We start from the raw sequence: 26,221 nt of genomic DNA, 5'->3' as shown, positions 1-26,221 counted from the left end.
AGATTGAAATACTAATTTTCATTCGTCAAAATCTACCAATGGGAACCTAACTTTCCCGATTCCTCATTAGCATAGGGCGGGGACCACACTGCCTATTTAAGCCGCGCTCCAGGTCGTCTCGTTTATTTCTGTGTTTGAACCTGAATAAAGAAATGTCTGAGCCGTCGGAAGTTTCCAAGAAGGGCGCCAAGAAAGCCGTGTCCAAAGCGCAAGGCAAGGGAGGCAAGAAACGCAAGAGGGCGAGGAAGGAGACTTATTTACGTTTATAAGGTAATGAAGCAAGTTCACCCTGATACCGGCATCTCCTCCAAGGCAATGAGTATCATGAACTCATTCGTGAACGACATTTTCGAGCGCATCGCTGGTGAAGCTTCCCGCCTGGCTCATTATAACCAGCGATCGACTATCACTTCCCGGGAGATCCAGACCGCCGTGCGCCTTCTGCTGCCCGGGGAACTGGCCAAGCACGCTGTGTCGGAAGGGACCAAAGCGGTGACCAAGTACACTAGTTCCAAGTGAAGCGGCCGAATGTTAAGACAAGCCCAAAGGCTCTTTTAAGAGCCATTCACAGTTTCCGTTGAAGAGTTGTACTAATGATTTGATATTGGATGGCTGCCAGTTTGACGTTACAGGTAATTTTATTTATTTTTATGTTGAGTATTCTTTGTGTTCCGTATAATCCCGTCGTTGCCATTCCTGCCCACTTTTCTAACACGGACATATTGCTCACTCCCGTCAGTTTGTCGCGATTTTCACACAGCGGGTTGAGGTGGATTTCCTCGTGTTTACTCTTGAGGTGAAGATGTTAGCTGTTGCTGAAGTGATATAGTTGTTGTGAATACACCCCGTGTTATCAATGGTTTGAATTGTATCTCAACTCGCAATCACAATAGATTCACTCGAGTCGTTTCACAGAACCGACAATTTCTGCTCCGACTGCAGTTTGTAAGTGGTCACCCGACTACAAGCTGATGTGTTCTACATATTAGACTAACCTGGTTGCATTCGGTGAATCATCCTTTATTCCACTAGATTACAAGTGGATTTGGCAAGTGTAGAAACACTAAATATCTCATGTGATGAATCCACGCACGGTCTTTATCGTAAATAAGTGTGGACTCTGACGGTGAAATCCTGTTCACAATATTATCTTTATTTTTGACTAATGGGTTGGTTAGTCTTGGCGGCATTTACATATTGTGGCGAATGAATTTAGTTTGGAGAATCTTTTTATCACCTGATCATTGGTTAATAGGTTCGTTCGCGGAATTAAGCGCTCTGCACTGCTCCAGAAAGTGCCGGGGCGAGCCCAGGAGAACTTGCTCATTAATTTCCCTTTCTCATGAGCCTGTGAACACGGCCCACCGGGAACTGTAGTGCTGCCCGGGACTAGGCAAGACAGGTTTGCTGTTAGCCTTACCACCGGTATTCCCTCGTCCAATCATTCTTGCAAAACACTTCACAAAGAATAGGGAAAGTTTCTGGATTCGCCCTTTTTCTAGCTCCTGGGGGAATGAGGAAGGATACTTACGATTGGTGCTGCGTCGCTTTCTCGGATTGGTTATCTGAAATAACCCAATGAGCGAGCTGTCCGGTTCTCCAATGATCAGCGGAAGCTAGAGAAGCGCGGAAAATAGCTGTCAATTACCAAAAATTATGAAATTTGAAAAGCCCGCCAAAAATGAATAAAAAGTCTACAATATAAATTAATTACACATCTCCGTATGAACACGGATTCCCTACGTGACTACTCCGTTTCTGCACATATGTAACGTAAACTAATTGTTCCACGACTGAATTCAGGAATTTCTGTTTCTTTGTGGAAACATATCAGCTCATGGACGTGTCGCTCTTCTCAAAATGCCCAGAGCCACAGAAACAGTCAGGTGGACGATCTCAGCCTCACCTGGAAGTGCTCATTCAGTTCATGAATGGTGGAGAGAGAAAAGTTAGTCCCGCTTGTCAATGATTGGCCCACAGCTTCTAAACCTCCCCTTTCCATCTGCTGATCTCGATAGTTTTTAGAATGTTGCTCTTGTGCCTGCCTCACCACTGTTTCTGACAGCTCATGCCAAACAAACAGCAGCCTTTTTATAAAGAAACTGTTGCCTCAGAGGTCTCTTTTATATCTCTCAACTCTGATCAGAAGCTAATAATCTCTTGCTATTTGCACACACCTACCCTGGAAAATTGACTATGCACTTTTACCCTGTGTATGCCCCACATGATCTTGTATACTTCTATCAGTTCATCCCCAAGTCTTCTATGTTCCAGAGAGTAAAGTCCAAGTCAACAGAACCGCTCCCTCTAATGGATGCATAGAGAAACTGCAAGAGTCTGAAATACACCCAATGACCTCTCCTGCAAAGCTGCCTGTGGTAACAAATACCCATCCTCTGGCTAAAGAGGTTTCTCCACAGTTCTGTTTTAAATAGATACCACTCTATCCTAAGGCTGTGCCCTTTTATCCTAGATTCCCCACCGTTGTAAACCTCCTTTCCACATTTACTCTGTCTAGGCCTTGCAACGTTCAAAAGGTTTCAATGAGATCTCCCCCTCATCCTTCTAAATTCCAGTGAGCACTGACCCAGAGCCATCAAACATTCTTCATATCATGACTTTCCTTCCTGGAATCATCCCTGTAAGGCACCTCTGGACCCTCTCAACTCCTATACTCTCTCGGTCCTATATCAGCTCTCATCTCTCTTTTATCTTTTTACATTCTTGAAACAACTTTCAATCTCCACTTCAATATTGTTTGCTAGCTTTCATTCATATTTCATCTTTACCCTTCTAATGATCTTTTAGTTGCTCTCTATAGATTTTTTAAAGTTTTGCAATCCTGTATCATTGCTTTGTTGTAGGACCTCTCTTTTCTTTTTTACATTAGCTTTGACTTCCCTTGTCAGCCACAGTTGTACTATTTTGCCATTTGAGTATTTCTTTCATTTTTTGAATAGATCTGTCCTGCCTCATTTTTTCCCCAGGAAACTCACACCATTGCTTCTCTGCTGTCATCCCTGTCAGCAGCTCCTTCCAATTTACTTTGGCCAGCTCCTCTCTCATACCACTGTAATTTCCATTACTCCACTGAAATACTGCTATGTCAGAATCTACTTTCTCCCTTTCAAATTTCAAGTTGAACTCAATCATATTGTGATCACTGGCTCCAAGGGCAGTTTTACCTTATTCTCCCTAATCTCCTCCGGTTCACTACATAACACACAATATTCTGCAAATAACTGATCCCCTAGTATGTTCAATGACAAACTGCTCTAAAAAGCCATCTCACAGTCATTCAACAAACTTACTCACCAAACTGATTTTCCAATTGACTTGCATGTTAGAATCTCCCATTACAATCATAACATGGTTGAATTCTACTGATATGTCTTAAGGTCTTATAGTCTAAGACAACCCACTCACTGTACTTTATGTACACAGACCTATAAAACACAACCACTACCATTCCACACCCTAGATATGTGTCTGCTCTGTGCTGGCAGTCATGTCCTGTATCTTTAATGTTTGCATTAAGTTCCATCTGCCATTTATCAGCATTTTTTTCACAAATCCAGATACTTCTGCAAGCCATGATGGCCTTCCTTGCTGTCCACTGCAGCACAAATTTTGGTGTCATCTGCAAATTTGCTGATCTGGTTAACCACATTTTTATGCAGATTGTTGATATAAATAACAAACAACAATGGAAACAGCACCAATCCCTGCGGCAGGTCTCCAGTCAGAGAGGCAACCATATATTACCACTCCCTGGCTTCTCCCACAAAGCCAATGTCAAATCTAATTTAATACTTCATCTTGAATGCTGAGTAACTGAAACATTTTGACCAACTTTCCAAGGTGGACCTGAGAAGTGTGTTGTTAAAGTCCATGTAGACAACATCCACTATCTTACCTTCTTCCATTTTCCTTGTAACCTCCTCAGAAAATTCTATAAGATTGGTTAGATATGACCTACCATGCATGATGCCATGCAGACTATCCTTAATGAGTCCATGTCTGTCACAATGCTTGTATATCTAGAAGATATACAATTGGAATTTAGAAGATTGAGGGGGAATCTTATTGAAACGTATAAAATTCTAAAGGGATTGGACAGGCTAGATGCAGGAAGATTGTTTCCGATGTTGGGGAAGTCCAGAACAAGGGGTCACAGTTTAAGGATAAAGGGGAAGCCTTTTAGGACCGTGATAAGGAAAAACTTCTTCACACAGAGAATGGTGAATCTGTGGAATTCTCTGCCACAGGAAACAGTTGAGGCCAGTTCATTGGCTATATTTAAGAGGAAGTTAGATATGGCCCTTGTGGCTAAAGGGATCGGGGGTATGGAGAGAAAGCAGGTACAGAGTTCTGAGTTGGATGATCAGCCATGATCATACTGAATGGCAGTGCAGGCTCGAAGGGCCGAATGGCATATTCCTGCACCTATTTTCTATGTTTCTATCTAGTCTCTTAGAATACTTTCCAATAGCTTTCACACTACAGATATCAAATTCTCCAGCCTATAATTTCCTGGATTATGTTTATTATGTTTAGAGCCTTTATTAAACAGCAGAACAACTTTGGCTAACCACCAGTCCTCTGGTACCTCTCCTGTTCCCAAAATATCTTTGCCAGAGCCCTGGCAATTTCTGCACTTGCCTCCCATAGGGTCCAAACTTTGTCAGTCTCTGTGGATTTCTCCACACTGATTTGCCTCAGAACATAAGTCAAGTCAAGTCACTTTATTATCATTTTGACCATAACTGTTGGTACAGTACACAGTAAAAACAAGACATTTTTCAGGACCATAGTGCTACATGAAACAGTACAAAAACTACACTGAACTGCGTGAAAGCAACACAGAAAAAAAACTACACCAGACTACAGACTTTCCCAGGACTGAATAAAGTACACAAAACAGTGCAGGCATTACAATAAATAATAAACAAGACAATAGGTAGAGGGCAGTAAGTTGGTGTCAGTCCAGAATCTGGGTATTGAGGAGTCTGATAGCTTGGGGGAAGAAACTGTTACATGCACTGGTCATGAGAGTCAAAATGCTCTGTTGCCTTTTCCCAGATGGCAGGAGAGAGAAGAGTTTGTATGAGGGGTGTGTGGGGTCCTTCATAATGCTGTTTGTTTTGAAGACGCAGCGTGTAGTGTAAATTTCCATAATGGCGGGAAGAGAGATCCCGATGATCTTCTCAGCTGACCTCACTATCCGCTGCAGGGTCTTGTGATCTGTGTTACGTACCCGTGTCACGTGACAGGTGTTGAAGCTATACTGGACTTTTGGTAATGGTCTTGTGATGGTGGAGTGACATCATTTTTCCCGCCAGTAGAGGTCATGTGACAGGTTTTTTTTACAGGGTATAAAAGGAGGACCCCTCCCTGTGAGGAGGGGCAGTTCGTGGCTGGATTTGCCATGTTAGCTTCATGCCACTGCGTGATTTAATGTTATGACGCAGTTTAGTTGAAAGATGGAGTTTTATTTAATGCCTAAAGTTTAAAAGGTCATTGCCAGCAGTTTCTTTATGATACTGCTAGTTAAAAAACAGTGGAGATCGGAGTTCGGGAGTTAAAAGATCGAGGAAAGTCGATTTCGACGGTGAAACAGGTTCGACCTTGTTTGATCCTCATTCGGAAGGAATTCGTTGACTGTGCTCATGTTAATGCCTGTGAAATAGCAGAAAGGATTGAGTACAGTTTTGTAAAGGAAAGGTCAGTGCCTTTAAGCCGTTTCAATTTCCATCTTTGTAAACTCTTCGTGGGAAAAGTAGTTCAACTGGGAATCGCAACAACACGACATGAAAGAGAATTTAAATCGTCTTAAAAAGTCTCTCCCTTAAATGGACTGTAAGCATTTTGAACTTTTGCAATACTACTTTGAAGAACTGTTTTTGCAACATCGCTTTAAGAACTGTTTTTGCAACATCGCTTTAAGAACTGTTTTTGCAACATCGCTTTAAGAACTGTTTAAGCTTCATTGCTTTAAGAACTGTTTAAGCTGCCGCACAGCAGCTGATTTCCGGTTACGTTAGTGGTTTTTTTTACTTTTGGGGGTTTGTTTTTCAGTGTTTAATAAATGTTTTATTTGTTATAAAAATCCCTGCCTCACTTATATATTTATTGTTGCTGAATCTGTAACATCTGAAATAGTCCAGTTTTCAAACCAGTCAGTGATGCAGCTGCTCAGCATGCTCTCAATACAACCCCTGTAGAATGTGATGAGGATGGGGGCGGGGGTTGGGAGATGGACTTTCCAGAGCCTTCGCAGAAAGTAGAGATGCAGCTGGGCTTTCTTTGCTCTGGAGCTGGCATTGAGGGAGCAGGTGAGATTCTCCGCCAGGTAAACGCCAAGAAATTTGGTGCTCTTAACAATCTCTACCGAGGAGCCGTCGATGTTCAGTGAGGAATGGTCGCACCATGCCCTTCTGAAGTCAACAACCATCTCGTTTGTTTTGTTCACATTCAGAGACAAGTTGTTGGCTTTGCACCAGTCTGTTAGCTGCTGCACCTCCTCTCTGTAAGCTGACTCATTGTTCTTGCTGATGAGACCCACCACAGTCGTGTCATCAGCGAACTTGATGATGTGGTTTGAGCTGGGTGTTACAGCACAGTCATGGGTCAGCAGAGTGAACAGCAGTTGACTGAGCATACAGCCCTGGGGGGCCCCCATGCTCAGTGTGATGGTGTTGGAGATGCTGCCTCTGATCCGGACTGGCTGAGGTCTCCCAGTATGGAAGTCCAGTATCCATGTTGTAGAGGGAGGTGTTCAGGCCCAGTAGGCTCAGCTTTCCAATCAGTTTCTGAGGGATGATTGTGTTGAATGCTGAACTGAAGTCTATGAACAGCATTCGAACGTATGTGTCTTTTTTTTGTCCAGGTGGGTTAGGGCCAGATGGACTGTGATAGCAATGGCGTCATCTGTTCAGTGGTGTTTGTAGTTTTGAAGGAGTAGACAATCTTCTAAATGGGAATCACATACACAAATCAGAGAGACAGAGACTTTGAAGTCTTCGTGCAGAATTCTTGAAGTTAACTTGCAGGTTGAGTTGCTTGGAAGGAAGCCAAATGGAATGAAACAAGAATGTAAAGCATTGGCCAGATCATACTTGGAGTATTTTGAGCAACTTTGGCCCCTTATCTAAGAAAAACTGTTTTGGCTTTAGAAAGGGTTCAGAGGAGTTTTAGGAGGATGATTCCGGGAAAGAAAGGTGCGTGAGCTGCTTCTCGGGCTATATTGGGTGGAGTTTAAAAGAATGAGGGGGATCTCATTCTAATACATCTCTAATACAGAAAGACATTGGTAGAGTGGACGTGGAGAAGATATTTGCATATAGTCAGGAATACTTAGAGCACAGGGCGTGGCCTCGGAATACATTAGAACAGAGATGACGAGGAAATTATTTAGCCAGAGTGTGGTGAATCTATGGAATTAATTGATTCACACAGCTGTCATGGCTCAGATGTTCGGTATATTTAAATTGGATGTTGATCGCTCCTTCCCTAGTAACAGTGTCAAAGGTTACGGGGAGAATGGGTTTGAAAGATATAAATTAGCCATGATGGAATGGTGGAGCAGACTCAAATACTAATATGTCAAGTGTTTCTTTCAGCTCCTCCCTCCTGCAATCCTATTCTTAACAATTCCTGGTAATAACAACAGTCTCAGAATCTTCTCTGCACAGAACAACAGTACAGACGCAATCAAAAGCACCACCGCTTTGTTTCTGTTACTTAGTGATTCATGAAATTATTCTATAATCGGACGGCTGTACTCAGTACCAGCAAATTGCCCGGATCGTCAGCTTGTGTAGAGTTAAATCTCCGTGTAAACTATGGTAGTTCATGTAGGTAGGGAAATAACCAACATTTCAGAACAGATTTATGGAATTCCTCCTCCTGCTGTTCTGCCAACAGGCATTTTAATGCTGTTAGGCTTTTCTGTAATATAGAAACGTTTAGCTGTTTCAGTTTTATTGTGTTCGTCTCACAACCGCGTTGCCGTCTTCTGCTATTTGTGTTTCTGTACACAGGGGTGTCAAACTCATTTTAGGTCACGGGCCGGATTGAGCAAAATGCAGCTTCATGCAGGCCGGATCAGTCGGACGCGTGTGAACGCAGCTTTCGTTGCCTCCATTTTTTCAGCCTGCTCTCATGTGTCTCAGTCTCTGCTATAACTACAAAGTGTTTCACTTTACAAATTCCGTTTCTTATGAAGAAGACTGCCGAGCAAGACTGCTGAATAAACACTAAAAACCCTGAAAACCTGGTACCTGAATAAACTCAGCATTAGCCATATCATACGCCATAGGCGCTTCGATTACTGGGGCCAGCTTTAATAGTAATTAGATATTATCTCGCGGGCCAAAGATAATTCCACCGCAGGCCAGATTTGGCCCACGGGCCTTGAGTTTGACATATATGCTGTACTGAATTTAAAAAACACTACTTTTTTTACTGCAAGATAAAATACTGAGGGATGCCTAGTGGTGAATCTAAATTCCAAAATATGGTTCATAAAACACTGTTAAAATTTACCACTGGTCAATGACGGCAGAAGATGTGCATGTGGAGAGCACTTCACCTTAGACGGTTGAGGTAGTTTGATACAGGCCCGCAAATTCTAACAATGTTCTACAGGGGCATAATTGAGAGCATCCTGACTGGCTGCATCACTGCATGATATAGGAACTGTATCTCCCTTAATCGCAGGGCTCTGCAGTGAATGGTGTGGACAGCCTAGCGCATCTGTAGTTGTGAAATTCCTATGATTCAGGACATTTACAAGGACAGGTGTGTAAAAAGGGCCTGTAGGATCAATAGGGACCCAAGCCTTCCCAAACACAATCTATTCCAGCTGTTACCATCCGGGAGGCGGTACTGCAGAATAAAAGCCAGGACCAACAGGCTCTGGGACAGCTTCTTCCACTAGGCTATCAGACTGAAGCTGACTTGAGTGTACTCTTTCTTACATTGTACATTCTATTTATTATAAATTACTATGAGTGCACATTGCCCATTTAGATGGAGATGTAACGTAAAATTTTTTACTCCTTACGTATGTGAAGGATGTAAGAAATAAAGTTAATTCAATTCAAACAGCAAGTAAGGGTACAAGATGTTCCCCGAAATGGATGGATTGTTTACTCAATATTTATCTGTGTTCTTCTGTGTAAATTCGTGCCTGGTGGGGACAAGTTCCTCTTTCTCTGAATAACTGTTCCTTTTGTTTAAAACTGCCTCTTACTTTATGACAGCCAGCTCTTTTAATGCTCTATAAGAAGTAATCATTTTCTCAAATTATGTATTATTAAAAAAATATATATTTGGGGGTATTCCTTAAAAACTTAATCACGTGGTTCGATTTAAACTTATTGCATTACTGCTACTTCGACTCTTACAAATTCATCTTCGCCCAGTGCATGCCCCCCCTCACCTGGGCTCACCCTCCCCCCCCCCATATTATTCTGTTAGCACGTTGTCACCAAATGCACATATTCAGACATTTTATCACATCGATAAAGTAATGAATACAAATTTGGCGGGTAAATCTGCATCTTATAACAAGCAAATTTGGTTAAAAAAGAACACATAAAATTGCTTTCAGAAAATTATACTATGAAGTGTGTGTATTTGTTTTACTTTGCAAATTAAGTGTTGAAATACACGTATTGCTCAATTCCAGCAGTCATGTTGTGTCTCTGAGCTGAAACCACATTTCCGTTTCAACACCTTCCTTTCACAGATCAATGAAGAAGTAATGGTCTGTGGTTCATAGGCGGAGGCCAGAAATGCATAGAAATAAAGTCCAGCAAACAGCAGATCTCATTAACTGGAGCAGTGTTTACATCATCGAAGAGGCCAAATTTACTGGAAAAAATGTCAGACACAAATACTATTCCCATGTTCAGTTCTGTGAAATATTCTATGGAACAATTTTTCCTTGTATCTAGCAATTTATACCGTGACGAATATACATTAAAGACAAAGATATTTCTAAAAAATAGTTTTCAGTTGTTTCCTCAGTGAAATCTTGCTGCTGTGGCGCTGACATCTTTGTATTAGACATTGACTGAGATAAAGCCACTGATTTCCGTTATCATGCCATTCTGAATTAACTTTACAGATAAACTGTCGGTTTAAAGTTTTATTTCTTCCTTAAAATTTTACTGTTGCTTTTTCATTTCCTATTTACCGTCCAGAGGACTTGTGTGATAATTCAGAACATGTGGAGTATTTCTAATAAAGTTGGTGCATCCTAAAATGCATCTAAACTTCACTTACTTTCTGTGTCTTCAAGAGTGACACGTCGAGCTACAGATCTGCAGAGAGGTGTGAGGACAGGATCCTTCAGAAAACACAGTGCTGCACCACCTCTGAAATCAGCAGTTATCTCTTGACAATGAACAAATTATTTCTACTCATAATTCCAGATGCTGCTGTAATTTTTAACAAAACAAAATGCTTATTCTAAAGGATTTGTTTTCCCTCACCAGTCCCGATGAAGAGTCTCGGCCTGAAACGTCGACTGTACTCTTTCCCATAAATGCTGCCTGGGCTGCTGAGTTCCTGCAGCATTTTCTGTGTGTGTGCTTATTTGGATTAATGGGGAAAGGTTTTTTTCTGGAGAGGGATGAAAAGAAAAGAAAACAAAGAATGAGAGAAGGATGAAAATAGTGAAAGAAAGGAATATCAAAAGAAGAGAGAAAGAAGTGAAGTGCAAAAGAAAGAATGAAAATGAGGAAAAAACAATAAAAGGAAGAAAGAGAGGGAGACAGGCAGAAAAAGAGGAAGAAATAGAAGAAAGTAAGGCAGGTTGATATATGCAGTGGAGAGCAGAAACTTTGTGCGAACATATCGCGGTTAGAGAAAATTTATTTACCCTCAGTGTTTAGTTCTATCATTTTCAGACACACAACAATTTCAAGAGAGGCAAAATTTACTCGCAGGGCCATAACATATCAATTTTTTTTCTAATTTCAATGTCAATTTCTGCTTTCACTTCCCTCTTCCCTGTAGATGACTCACAGGTTCCTGCACTTCTGAGAGGAGGCTCAATACTAGGAAAGGTACTGCACAACAGCCTCTTGCACAAAGAGACTGTTCTAAATATTGGTACACAACCTATTCAAGTATATCTGACGTAATTAGTTGGAAGAGAATCTATCAGCACAGACAAGGCAAATGTAGTTAACACAGACAATGCTGAACCTCCACAATAGCTATTTGTTAATCTTCTGCATTTAACATTTGTTGAGGAACGTGGGACTGACTAAAATGCCCACTTGATGTTTCTAAGAATAGTAAGTTTTCAGCAAGTACAAGCTCCCAACTCAGATTCAACCAATTTGCCATGTAACTGTCAATTTGGTTAACACTTTGCTTTCTTCTCCTCACTGTGCCATTTCACTTGCTTCAGCTCTCCGAAAGAGCAAACAGATCGGTGCACAACATTACCCAGCATGTTTAAGCACACTGCAAGGAAGGTTGGCGGTTGGGTACAGACCGAGTGAGATATATGCAGAAGTCTAAAACTGTCTGGCTATAAGACTGCACAGAACAAAAGTGTTTACCCTCACATCCCAATCAAAATGATTATTCTGAAGAAACTGAAGTAAATATTCCTTTCTCTTCCTGCAAATATGATTTTCTTTTCTTTATAGAACTCATTCAGTTAATCATCTTGATAGGGATTTTCAAGCTATCTATTCAATTTGATAAATTGTAGAGAGACAGAGAGAAGGAGAGGGAGAGAGGGAGGGGATGGAAGAGGGAGAGAGAGAAATTGTTGGATAGATAGATACACAGACAGGTAGATGTATGAAAGGGAAGTTTGGGAGCTAGGGTAGGGAGTTTTGTAGTTTTCTATGCTGAGCCAGGAGGTTAGGTTCCAAATGTTTTGTCATATGTTCTATGTACGAATAATGTCTAGTGGAGAGAGTGCCTGATTGACAGAAATAGAAGTTACAAAGCTGATTGATGCTTGAACAGTTGGGAAGGACTGGGAATGGCATTTGTGGGAAGACAGCGCTGCCAATAGGAAGTCATGGAATAATGACGAGGGTTCATCTGCGAAGCTACTTTGAACGAAATATGGAGGGGGGTAGTATGTAGAATTGTTGTAACTTGCTATAATTTTCTCTACACAGTGGCCGTGATGGCCCAGAGTGAAAATGTTCAAGGTCAGTGATAAATTTTGATTGTTCTTGAATGCTGCTGTTGTATCTTGCTGTTTGATCGATGTGTTTTGTGATCGAACCAACATTATCTGTTGTCTTTACTTTTTCTACAGCTCTGATATGATTGATATAAACCTACCGCTATCAAGAGTAAACAACAGAGACAACTGTCATTCCTTGGCTGAGTTCACAGAAATTATATTTTATGGAGATAGATTTCAGGAAGGAAAGATTATAAGATTGTATAGATCCAGAGTGCATTTCTTAAGGAGAGATTGTTAATAAAAGTCGACTCAAAGTATGAAATTGGGTGCAAATTTTTATCAACTTTCAAATTCAGAGGTTATATTTCCACAGTTACAGGTAAAGGAATTGCTGCAATAAGTTTCATTCTATACATAACAGGGCAACCAACGTAAGTGCTGATATGGAATCGATCAACGTCACACGAAGAGAAATGTATAAGGTCCATTGGGACCTGTGCAGTCTACATTTTCAGCATATCTGTTTTATGCCAACCCAAAGGAAACTGAATTGTTGCAGGCTTGTGAAAGAAAACAGACATCCACTATGTAATTTCCGATCTCTAGAAGGTACTGAAATTGCTTTAAAAGATGTGGTGTTTACTATCCACAAGGTAGAGTTCATGATCAGCTTTTAAAAGTCCTAAGCAGAATCAATCACAGAACCGATGTGTGTGACAATAACATAGCTAGCTGCTCGAAGGGACCCAAAAGACTTATTCCTTGCCAATCCCTAAATAAGTTATAGACAGATGGGAAAAGTAAATGGCCAGAGAAAGAGGATTCTGATAGGTGAAGAGAGTGGACTATAGGATCAAGGGGAGGGGAAGAGGCATCAAGGATTGATGACAGACATGTAAAGACAAGAGGTAAGAGGCCAGGTTGAAGAATTGAGGAAGGGAGAAGGGGAATGGTGAGCAAAATGTTACTGGAAGTTGAAGTAATCATGTTCACACCATCAGTTTGGATAATTATGAAAACAGAACAAGTAACGTTATGATAATATTCCATTCGAACACAACAGAATGGTTACACTTTGCTACAACAGTTAATCAGCTATCTTCGATAGACGCATTTACATTATGTTCACCGCGGGGAAAGCTTACTAAATGTGACAATGCGTTGGAAATAACGGGTCTGTAGAAAATTCAGAAGAGACATTAAATAACATATTAATATTAGCTAAACACATGTAAAGATTTCCCTGAGTCAGTATTGCGCGGTTTGAATTGATTTTTTTTCTCTGTATTTGCAGTTCATCTGGAGAAACCTATTCTGTCAGCTGACCGTGAGGACAGAGTCTATATGTCCAGTGAAGTGATTACTTTCAGTTGTAAAACAGCAAATAGTCTAGATCTGAACAATAGATTTCCCCTGTACAAAGAAGGGGGGAAGATGTATCAATTGAACCCACTAATACTGAGCAAGACAGTTCCAATTTTACTATGATGACAACATTGAACGGCTAGAAATATTGCAACTGTGCTTACACATGCAATGTGCTTGGGAGAAATGTAGAATCGGATAACAATACAACAGTATGAATAAATGTCGTCAATGAGTTTAATGTTTATGGACTTCAGTATGAATAGTACGCAATGACGCATGCGGTTTGTAGAAGAAATATTTGACAGGACAGATATAATCTGCAGATGTACAATATACTATCTACCACAGTCTATTGACCACTTCTGCCTTTGCCAAAAGGGCAATATGCATAAGTACAACCCATCTGCTCACATCCAGATGTATGTCACATCTTGTCTCCAGGGAAGCCTATTGTTGTACATAATATTTCAAAGTGGAAGGAAACAAACATGGAAAAAAAATTGCAACTCTTCGGAAAGAATGTGCTCTTACATGTCAGCTTACAGCAGTCTAAATTGACTTATTTCTTCTGTTTCCAGCTCCTCCAGAGAGATCCCGACTGTGTCCTGGCCAAGCGGTCAATGTTTATGTGTCAAATGAATTGATTATTTTGACTTGTACACCATCTAACGGCCTACATCCGATTTCAAGCTATCTGCTGTACAAAGTCGGAGAAGTGATACCAGTAAATAGCCGATACTATTCATTGCAAAGTCATCCAACTTATACCATCACAAACACAGGGACCAGCATAAATGACTACTACTGGGTTTACTCGCGCTCAATGTTTGGAAGAATTGTAATGTCCAAGCAAACTGAAACAGTGCCAATAAAGGGTGAGTTTAATATTTGTAAATTCAAGGATATGTTGCATGTGTTGATGATTACGAGTTATGGAAAGGTACTTAGACATAAGGAGCAGATTAAAAGTTACTTTCCCTCCCACCTCTCATTCTCCTTTCTGTCTTTGGTATGGGCGTGTCTTCCCCAGAGTGATAGAGTCGCAGGACCATACAGCACAGAAACAGGACCTTCGACCTATCTTGAGGGTGCCGAACGATTTTAACGGCTTACTCCTGTCGACCATGGCTTTCCATTCCCCTATCATTCATGTACCCATCAAAACTTCTCTTAATCATTGAATCCAAACTCACATCCACCATTTGCGCTGCTGCTTGTTCGATACTCCAAAGAAACTGTGAGAGATCAAGTTTTCCCTCATGTTCCCCTTAAACTTCCACCATATTCTCTTGCAGTTCTTATGCTCCGGAAGAAACTTTCTTTTCATCTGCCTATACCTGCAATACAACTCCTCTAGTCCTGAACCTGGATCTCAGTATATTTCAATTACCCACACATGCTGATGGAGTCTATGTATCTGGTGAAGTGATCCCTTTCACTTGTTTAAACAATGGAGAGTCTAGATTTCAACAGTAGGTTTCTCCTGTACTAAGAAGGGGAACATGTATCCATTGAACCCAGATACACTTCTGAGCATGACAGCGCCCCGTTTACTATCATGGCAACATTGACAGTCTCAGAATATTACAACTGTGTTTACACATGCAATGTGCATGGCATAACTGTAGAATCAGATAAAAGTTCAATGGTATTGATAAATGTCATATGTATAGTACGCTATGATGGACACGAATGTAAAGAAAAATTGAAAGGGCAGATATAATGTGCGATGTAGAAGTATAATAAAATATAATTGCTATCACAGTCTTTTGACTCCTTCTGCATTCGCCTAGAGGTCAGATTGCATACGTACAACCCCTCTGCATTCATCCAGATGTATGTCACATCTTGTCTCCAGGGAAGACTATTTTTGTACATAATATTTCAAACTAGAAGGACATAGAAATGAAAAATATGCAGTTTTACTGAATGATTGCTGTACCATATGAAACAGAATGTTCTCTTACTTGTCGGCTTCCTACAATCTAATCCCACTCAGTTTTAATGCTTGTAGCTCGTCCATAGAAGCCCAGACTGTCTCCTGACCGAGCGGGAAAAGTCTCTGTGTCAGATGAATTGATCACTTTCACTTGTACAACAGCTAAAGGCCTACATCCGATTTCGAACTATCTGCTCTATGAAGTCTGACAACAAACACCAGTAAAAACCCGATACAATTCATGGCAAAGTAGTATGAATTTTACCATCACAAACACAAGGACCGGCATAAATGTCTACTGCTGGGTTTATTCACGCACAATGCTTGGGAGAACTGTAATGTCCAAGAGAAGTGAAACGGTGCAAATAACTGTTGTGGGTGAGTTTAAAGTTTCTTGATTGAAGGGTGTTGTATGTATTGATACCTGCGTGTCATGGAAAACAGATGGGTGATAAAGAGCAGACTAAAATTTACTTTCACTCCTGCCCTCTCATACTCCTTCCTGTCTTTGGGATGGTCATGTTGTTATCAGAGACACACAGTCACAGAACAATTACAGCACAGAAACATGAACTTAAGTCTCTCTACTCCATGCTGGAAGATTTCAACGGTTTACCTCCACCGACCTTCACAGGGTCCATAGCGCTCCATACCCCTATCTTTCATGTGCTTTTCGAAGCTTCTCTTAATCATTGAAATTGAACTCGCATGCAGCTCTTGCTCTGGCTGTTCATTCCATACTCTCATTACCCTGCGAGAGAAAAGGTTTGCCCTCATGTTCCAATTAAACATCTACGTTTCACTCTTAAAACATGAACTCTAGTCATAGTCCTTCCACACCTCAGTGGAAACAGCATGCTCACATTTGCGCTGTCTATACCCCTGATATTTTTGCATATTTCTATCAAATCTTCTCTCAATCTTCTACCTTCCAAGGAATAAAGGCCTGATCTCCTCAACCTTTCCATCTATATCAATCACTTAGCCCCGGCAACATCCTTCCAAAGTTCTCTATACTCTTGCAAAGTTACTTATATATTTACTGCATGCAAGTTACCAAAACTGTCAAGTGTCCAAGTGAACACATTGTCAGTCCCTGGAGATCTATCATTTCTAATTTGCTTCAAGACAGCAAACACCTCGTGCTCTGCTACTGTACAAGGTCCAGTATGTTGGTGCCATTCTGCCTCTCTTCTGCAGACTCTGTATCCCTCTCCTGAGTAAATACAGATGCAAAAAAATAATCATTTGAGATTTCCCATATCACTTCTTGCGCCACACATTGATTACTATTCTGATCTTCTGGAGAATCAATTTTGGCCCTTATCATTTTGCCCTGTAAGCCCTTAGTATTCTTCTTCACCTTGTCTGCTTAAGCAACATCATGTCTTCTTTTAGCGTTTCTGATATTTTTAAGTGTCTCTTACATTTCTTATGCTCTGTAAGCAACTTGTTTCTTCCTATCTGTCTATACCTACCATGCACATCTGCTGTTCCTTAACCAGGATCAAAATATATTTTGTTTACCCACACAGGTTTTCTTTACCTGTGCCTGTTATCGTTATCTTTTATTCTGCCAGACACAGACAGGCTTTGAGCTCTCAAGTTTTCAATTCTGAAGACGGCCCACTAACCAAGTACACCTTTGCCAGAAAGCAGCCTCTGCCAATCCACTCTTGCCAGATTTTTACTGATACATTCAAAATTGGCCTCTATCTAAATCAGAATCTCAACCCACTGACTGCGTTTGAGATTTACTCTAAATCTAATGCATTGTGATCACTACATGCAAAGTGTTCCCCTACACAAACTTCTGTCACCTACCATATTTCATTTCCTTATAGCAGAGCAAGCATTGTGCAGTCTTCCCTTCAGATTTGTAAGTACTGATTTAGATAGCATTCATGAACACATTTCACAACCTCTCTTCGATCCAGTCGTTTTGCAGAATGGGGTTCCCAGTCAATATATGGAAAGTTAACATCATGTCCGACAACACCATTACAACTTTGTTTCTTGCTACAGTCTGCAATCTGTCTACAAATATGTTCCTCTAAATCACTTGGACTGTTGGATGGTTTGGATTATAGTCCCCTTAATGTCGTCATGTGTTTCTTATTCAGTTTCATCCATAAATCCTCACTAGACACAAGATGTTGTGTGAATTGTTGTGGACCGCAAATGAAGTAGAGGCCCTGCAGTACTTTCTTCGTAACTAAAGTTACCTGTTCGACCCTGGACACGTCCTTCGAAAGGATAAAACTGAGCTATATATAATTGCTGACCCTCTCCACCTATGATTGTCTGATAAGGACTGGCTCATGGACCTCTGGAGTCCACCTCCTAAAGTCAATACTCAGCTTCTTAATGTTAATCACATTGTTTAAGAATTTGTTGTTGTGGTACGCCTCAGGCAAATTTTCAACTTCTGCCCTATATGCTGAATCCTAACCACTTTTGATTCGGCCTACGACAATTGTATCATCAGCAAACTTGAATGTGGTATTGAAGCTGAATTTAGCCGTACAGTCATACATGTAAACTGAGTAGAGCAGTGGGGGTTACTGTTGCCAATCTGAACTAATTGGGATCTGCAAGTCAGGAAATTGAGGGTCCAAATGCACAAACGGTATTCAGGCCAACAGGGAACATACTGATGTGTGCAACTTTGCTGTTCAGATGTTCCTGGGTTGCGTGAAGAGCCAATGACATGGGATCTGCTGCTCCGGTAGGAAAATTCGGACCAATGTTAGAATAAATAGACAGTTGCAGAAGATCATCACATCTCTACACCATCTCTGATTTCTTGTTGCATTTATTGTTGTAGAAGATGACGTCTTGTGCGAAATGCTGTAAGATCCAAACTTCATTATACACCGTTTTTTTTTTCTGGAGTCTGATAAAAGCATGTGAAATCCAAGACTGTCAAAGGTTTACACAGATTGTTTTCATGTGCTTCCATGCCATATCTATCAGGTCTGTTCTGGCTGGCATTTTCCAGTCTAAGAATTCAGACCCCTCTCAGTCTCCACCCAGCCATAGTATTCACCCGCCACTCTTTCCAAGCTCATCACCTGCAGGCTATTTAATCCCTTTTCACTCACAGTCTTTGTTCACTCAGCGATCTGTCCAACTTCAACCATTTGTTGTCTTCACTCTTGCTGCCTAAATTTACCCTGTTAGCTGTTGTATTTAGATTCTGTTCAAGTCTGTTTTGTGCCCCCTGGTAGCTGGTCTATTGCTGAAGATTTCATTTATTGCTAAACCGTCTCCCCGGCTCTGATTTTGGGTCAAGCCTTCTCTATGTTTTCTGGCACAGCCACTTTGAGCTAATTTCAGGTTGTTGAAATAACTGTGAAGAAACTGCTGTCACTATTCTTGAGCTGCATTTCTCCTTTATGGACTATTCATATTTAATCTCCCTCACGCTCCGAATTCAAACCTAATATGCATAATAGTTTGCGTTAACTGCCATTTGCAGTTTTCTGTTTAGGTGCTTCAGTCCTCATAATCGTGTTTTCTTCCATCACAAGCCACATTAAATCCAATTTTCTTTAGTAATCCATAGTATTTACCCCCTATGACCACAAGCACATTATGGTACACTGGATACGGAGATGACATTTCCTATACTGGTGCAGCCTGGGACTGGATGGCAAATAAGAGAAAGGATATGGATTAAGGGTGGAAGAAGGAATTTTTAAAGGGAGCATGGGGGGGAGGGGGGCTTCTTCACACTGAGCGTGGTGGGAGTGTGGATTGAGCTGCCAGATGAAGTGGTAAATGCGGGCTCACTTTTAACATTTAAGAAAGAACTTGGACAGGTACATGGATGAGAGTTGTATGGAGGGATATGGTTGACAGGCAGGTCAGTGGGACCAGGCAGCAAAATGGTTCAGAACAGCCAAGAATGTTTCTATGCTGTAATGTTCTATGGATCTATGTGCTGGTTTTGGGGATGGCCCAATGGCATTTCACGTAAAAGATTCAGCAAATGAATGGGTTAACGTTTGAGGCTCTAGGACCTACTCACTGGAGTTAAAAAGAATGAGTGTTTACGGTCTCATTGAAAGCTTTTGAACTATGAAAGGTCTGCATAGAGTGGACATGGAGAGAATGTTCCCCATAATACAAGAGTCTTCGACTAGAGTGCACAGTCTTAGACTAGAGGGACTGGCCTGTAGAACAGATATGAGGAGGAATATCTTCTTCTAGAGAGTGATGTATCTCTGGTATTCATTTCCATAGTCGTCAATGGAAGCCAAGTCATTGGGTGTATTGACAGAGAAATTTGATCTGTATGGGAGTCAAAGATTGTGGTGGAGAACCAGGCAAATAAGGCTGAGAAGGATAAACAATATGGAATGGCGGAGCAGACTTTATGGGCCGAATGATCTCATTTTGCTCCTATGTCTTAAGTTCTTATATCTAGTTTCACGAAAATAGTTGCATGCCAGGGCTATATGCTTGTGTATTCATTTCATTTTTTTTTTGCTCTCTGCACATTGGATGTTTACGGTATTTTTAATGCATTCTTTTGTGTTTAGCGGTATATTAAAAGACGAATCTCAAAGTTGTATAATGTATATATTCATTGATAATCTTTAAATTTGACTTCCCTGTGTTTTCTCTTTCTGTGACAGATCTGTCCAGACCAAGCATATCACTAGCCTCCAGTCATGCTGTTCAAGGTGAAGATGTTACATTTACCTGCACATCCACGAAAAGCATCTCGGTCGGAACATTCTTATATAAGAACGGCGTTCGACTCGGTTCCCCAGGGTGCAGATGCACAGAACAAATCAGCCACTTTCACCATCCAGAATGTAGATCCAGGAACTAGCGGAAATTACACGTGTCTATAAATTATTGCAAGGAGACAATAATCAAACAACGGCACCGAATAATCCTGTGCTTCTCTCCGTAAACGGTAAGTTTATTCAAAGCCAACCATGCAGCTAAACTTTATCTTTCAGAAAGGCGTAAATTCAAAAAAAAAAACAACTTCCAGTTTCTTTTTGTAAATGACTTAATCTGGTCCAGTGAAATCAGTCAAATCGTTCCACAAGCACCAACCAGAAAGGACAACACTTCCATTGGTCTATCTGGGCAGATATTCTGGCATCATCTTGAACATATGGGTCTTCAACTTACTGGGAAGTTAACTCTTCATAGGGTTAAATGACTTTCAACCTATACTTTTAACTGTTGTCTTGCCCTCTACTTTCCCCTCTCTCGTTTTCATCTGCTATCCAAACACGCCACTATTTTTCACGTTCACGCCACAGTAGCGTAGCGGTTAGATTGACGCTATGGCAACTTGGGGCCTATTCTGCACTGTATCTGTGATGCCTATATTGGATTGTCACGCGTGTTTCCCTCAAGTGCGCTGTGGTTTGGTTGATAACAAGGTTCCTTTTAAATCAAAATATTATCGATACCGACAAGCGTGTCAGCAGTCTAGAAAGTGTTACCAAGCATTCCAACCTATTTTCCCTTAAGTGAACAAAAATGCTTTAAAGAAATGACTGGACACATGTGAGCCATAATAGAATGATCTGAGATCTTGCCTCCTTTAGGAATGAACTATGGCCCGAAAAATAGAAGGTTATCTTTCTATTTGTCAAATATTTCAGCATATTCTTTGAAAACTACAGAACCCTGTGAAGACCGGCACTAACAGTCAACCTCGGATAGGATTGTAGAAAATGTTGAATTTTATTTAACCAATGCCTCACCTTATTCTGTATTCTTGCAGAAAGCATTTATCTGCAATAACTACTCTGACATAATCTTGGCTATTTATCTATTTTAGTAAAGTCAATTCTGCCGTGGATTCCAGTTTTACCCGTCGTGACCCTAGTCTTGATGCTTCCAGTATTGGGCGTTTACTGCTGGAAAAAAGGTAGGTGACACCAGCAAATGAGAACCAACTGCACAGCAAGCAAGACGAAGATAGTTTTTTCACTTTAATCCCTTCAAATGGTCATCTCTTCTCAAGTTTTTTTCTTCCTTTTCAAGGTAGCTGATGCCGTCGGATCTGGAGTCGGATATCTATAGCTCCAAATCAAGCTTCTACCTCATGGGTAGTGCGTTCTGGCTTTCGGATCTCTCAGATCAGCCTGACTTTTTGATGTCGCCAGATGCAGCCTGGAAGGTATGCAAGATTTGCGCCATAGGGGTACGGCCTTGAGGCCGACACGATTACTCGCCGATGTCGCCGACTGAAGCATCGCGGGAGATTGGAACGAGATATCTCTCCCTCACTCCCCTCTCCCCTCTTTCTCTCTCTCCCCTCTCTCTCTCCCCCACCCTCTCTCCCCCTCTCTTCCCCCTCCCTCTCCCACCCCCCTCTCCCTCCCCCTCTCCCTCTACCCTCTCCCTCCACCCTCTCCCTCCACCCTCTCTCTTACCCCCTCTCTCTCTTCCGTCTCTCTCTCCCCCCACCTCCATCGCTAGTGAGTGCAAGAGGGACAGCGCTTGTTAGTGAAGTTGAAGTGTTTCAATGGATGATAGCTGTTCAGGTACTCTAGATCATGCTCTCCGGAAGATTTGCTTTCATGGTTGGTCGTCTACGGTTGATGCTTTATCTAGAGCAAGTGGAGGGAAGCGGGAGGGTTGAATCTTATGCTGCTGCTTGTATATGGTAGCAGGGAGGGGTGTTTTGGGGTTGTAATGTTTTCTGTCCCTCATTCTTTGCATTGTCCTCTATTTTGTGGATGACTGCAAAGAGTAGGGATTTCAAGTTGTATAATCTCTATATTCCCTATATTAAATTCAACCATTGATACCTTTCATACCTGCATAGCTCAGTATCAAAATTTAATTTCTTTTTTGAGTTTGTATTTTAAAGTAAGCTTTTCGTTGATGACGCTTACCATTTGATTGTGTCTGCGTAATTAATCAGATTGAAATAAATTGATGCAGGAACATATCGTGTGTCGAATTGTTTCTAGTTTACCTTGACATTTTCTGCATTTATCACCTTCAATGTGTTGGTCTTTAATTGTGTATATTCCTTTGGTGTGTGTGTTACTACTGGTCCTGTATTGCTCATAAGAAACCATTCTCTTTCTGTGACAAGGTCTCCATCTGTGGACTGGGCATTCGACGCGTTCTTGTTGACATCTAGTCTGTTCAGACCGTGGTGATGTATTGCATGGAGGGTTATACACTTCCATTGGTCAACTTTTGGTCATTGGTCAACTATACTGATGATACCATTTTTCTGGTTTGTGTTATTATTTAGCTTTGGTAGTGTGAACTTTGTTCTATCATTATTATAGTTAATATTATGATCAATTCACTTTCTTTTTGTATTTGCACAGTTTACTTCATTTGTCCACCTTAGTTGCTGCCAGTCCTGTTGGGTGCAGTCTTTCATTCATTATTTTGATTTTTTTCCCCCTTGTTTTTACTGAGATTGTTCAGGGTTGTATATGGTTATATCTCTGCGCTTTCCGAGAGGCAGGAGAAACATCGAATAGATTAAGCAACGTAATAATCCAATTTAGATTAGGGTATTTTGCTTCTGATTCTCAGTCGGCAATGTTTTAGTGTTCACATGTGCAGTATTAATGAGCTCAAGTGAGGAGAAATTACACTCTGTATATTTTTAATCAAACTAGATTATGGGAAGATGCAGAAACAGACCAACCCTTTACAGGACATGAAGAGACACTGCTCCAAGATTGAATGATTGAGGATTCAAGATGCAAGATTGTCGTAATTTTTTAGGACATGACTGTCAAGGAGAACAAAATGATTGTTACTCCGGACCATGTGCCACAGAAAAGAAAATACAACACACATCAAGAACCAAACAAATAAAGCAAAGATGAATAAATAAACAAACAAATAAGTAAATGAACGAATGCTGAATGGATGGATAAGTAAATAAGAAATAAATAAATAAACAATTCAAAAGATACACCGTAGAAGCAACTGTGATATCCTGCCCATAGAGTGATTAGACAGTAAGACAATAAGATACAGCAGCAGAAGTATGTCATTCGTCCCATGAGTCTGCTCCACCATTCAGTCATGGGCTGGTCTAATTCCTCCAGTATTCCCCACTCGCTGTCTTATCCCCATAGCCTTTCAAGCATTGGCTAATCAAAAGCCTATCTATCTCTGCTTTACATGCACCCAATGACATGACCTCCACAGCTGCTTGTGGCAACAAATTGCACAGATTTACCAGACTCTGACTAAAGTAATTTCACCCCATCTCTGTTCTAAATGGATGTTCTTCAATCCTGAAGTCATGTCCTGTTATCCTAGACTCTCCTACCATGGCAAATATCTTTGCCAAATCTATTTTGTTCAGTATTTTTAATATTCGGAATGGTTCTATGAAATCCCCCCCCCCCCATTTTTCTATACTGTAAGGAATACAGAACCTCTCAGAAAAAGAAAAGGAATACAGCCCAAGATCTGCCAGACTTCACTCATATGATAACCCTTTCTATCCTGGAATTATTCCTGTAAATCTTCCCTCAACCCTTTCCAATACCAGTATAACATTTCAAAAATAGGGGGCCCAAAACTCCACATAATACTCCAAGTGTGGAAGTGTGGTCTCACGAGTGCCTTACAGAGCCTCAACATCAAATCCCTGCTTTTATATTCTATACCTCTAGAAAGCAATGCCAATATTGCATTCGCCGCCTTCACCACTGACACAAGCTGCAGGTTAACTTTTCAGGTATCCTGCACGGGGACTCCCAGGAGGTCCAGGAGATTTATCCACCATCAGACCATTAAGCTTCTTGAGCACATTCTGAGTCGTAATTTTCACTGCACATATTTCACTTCCCTGACATTCTTGGAAGTCCGCTATACTGCAGATGTCTTCCACTGTGATGACTGATGCAAAAGATGCATTCAGTTCCTCTGCCATCTCTGCGTCTCTCATTACACTATCTCTAGCACTATTTTCTCTTGATCCTATATCTACCTTCATCTCTCTTTTACCTTTATATGCTTAAAAAGTTTTTAGTATCTTCTTTGATATTTGTCACCAGATTCCTTTCATAATTCATATTTTCTTTCCTCATGACCTTCTTATTTTCCTTCTGCGTGTTTTTAAAAGCTTTTCAAACCTCTATGTCCCCACTTTTGCTTTTACTTTGGCTCTGACCTTAATTGTCAGCCACGATAGTGTCCTTCCAAATGAAAGTTTCTTCTTCTTTGGAATATATCTGTCTATCACTTACCTCATTTCTTGCAAAAACTCCAGCCATTGCTGCTCTGCTGACATTCCTGCTAGTGTCCCTTTCCAGTCAACTTTGCCAGTTCCACTCTTATGTCATTGTGATTTCTTGTAATTTACTGAAAGACCTACACATTGGAATTGAGTTTCTTCTCCACAAATTTCAAAGTGAACTCGACCATACTGTGATCACAGTTCCCCTAGGGTTCCTTATGGCAGTGAAGAACATTGCAGTGAAGAAAGCTAATGGCATGCTGGCTTTTATAACAAGAGGAATTGAGTATAGGAGTAAAGAGGTCCTTCTGCAGCTGTACAGGGCCCTGGTGAGACCCCACCTGGAGTATTGTGTGCAGTTTTGGTCTCCAGATTTGAGGAAGGACATTCTTGCTATTGAGGGAGTGCAGCGTAGGTTCACAAGGTTAATTCCCGGACTGGCGGGACTGTCATATGTTGAAAGATTGGAGCGACTGGGCTTGTATACACTGGAATTTAGAAGGATGAGAGGGGATCTGATTGAAACATATAAGATTATTAAGGGATTGGACACATTGGAGGCAGGAAGCATGTTCCCGCTGATGGGTGAGTCCAGAACTAGAGGCCACAGTTTAAGAATAAGGGGTAGGCCATTTAGAACAGAGATGCGGAAAAACTTTTTCACCCAGAGAGTGGTGAATATGTGGAATGCTCTGCCCCAGGAGGCAGTGGAGGCCAAGTCTCTGGATGCATTTAAGAGAGAGTAAGATAAAGCTCTTATAGATAGCGGGGTCAAGGGATATGGGGAGAGAGCAGGAACGGGGTACTGATTGTGGATGATCAGCCATGATCACAGTGAACGGCGGTGCTGGCTAGAAGGGCCGAATGGCCTACCTACTGTCTATTGTCTGTTGTCTATTATCCTTAAGCTATCTTATCACCTCCGGATCATTGCACAACACCCAATCCAGCACAGCCGATCCTCCTGTGGATCGGCAAGCTGTTCTGAAAAACAATCGGTAGACATTCTACAAATTCTCTTTCTTGAGGTCCAGTGCTGATCTGGTTTCTCAGTCCACTTTCATGTTAAAATCCCCAGCGACTATCATGACATCGCCCTTCCGACACGTCTTTTCTATCTCCTGCTATAATTGTAATCCATACGCCGGCTGTTGTTTGGAGGCATGTGTACCACTGCCATTAGGGGCCTTTTACACTTGCTGTTTCTTAACGCAAACTGTAGAGACTTTACACCTTCCGATTCTATGTCATTCCTGCACATAAACTGGCAGTTGGTGAACAAACCCTGATTCCTCGGTCTAAATATACCACTGTGCAGCTGGGCGTTGGCCTTCCTAACCAACTGAACTCGGGAAGTTCAGGATGCACACTTACCAGTCCTGCTATTAAACAAACGGTTAGTACAAAAGGGTCATAAGTTACAGAGGTATATGTGGAAGAGGGTTTTCACGTTCAACATATATATATATGTTGCTCCCTTCACAAGCATGGACTTCTGTTAGTTTTATGCCGTGACAGTTTTCCTGCTCAGCGG

The 26,221-nt window shown here is 41.2% G+C and overlaps 1 pseudogene; it reads left to right on the top strand.

The window, feature by feature from the left end:
* The first annotated feature begins 152 nt into the window (after nucleotides 1-152).
* Nucleotides 153-21,783, top strand: LOC140715626 (histone H2B 1/2-like; annotated as a pseudogene).
* Nucleotides 21,784-26,221: the final 4,438 nt, after the last annotated feature.

The sequence above is a fragment of the Hemitrygon akajei genome, chromosome 24 (assembly GCF_048418815.1).
Source record: "Hemitrygon akajei chromosome 24, sHemAka1.3, whole genome shotgun sequence".
Lineage (NCBI taxonomy): Eukaryota > Metazoa > Chordata > Chondrichthyes > Myliobatiformes > Dasyatidae > Hemitrygon > Hemitrygon akajei.
This window is presented reverse-complemented; position numbering and strand designations above follow the sequence as displayed.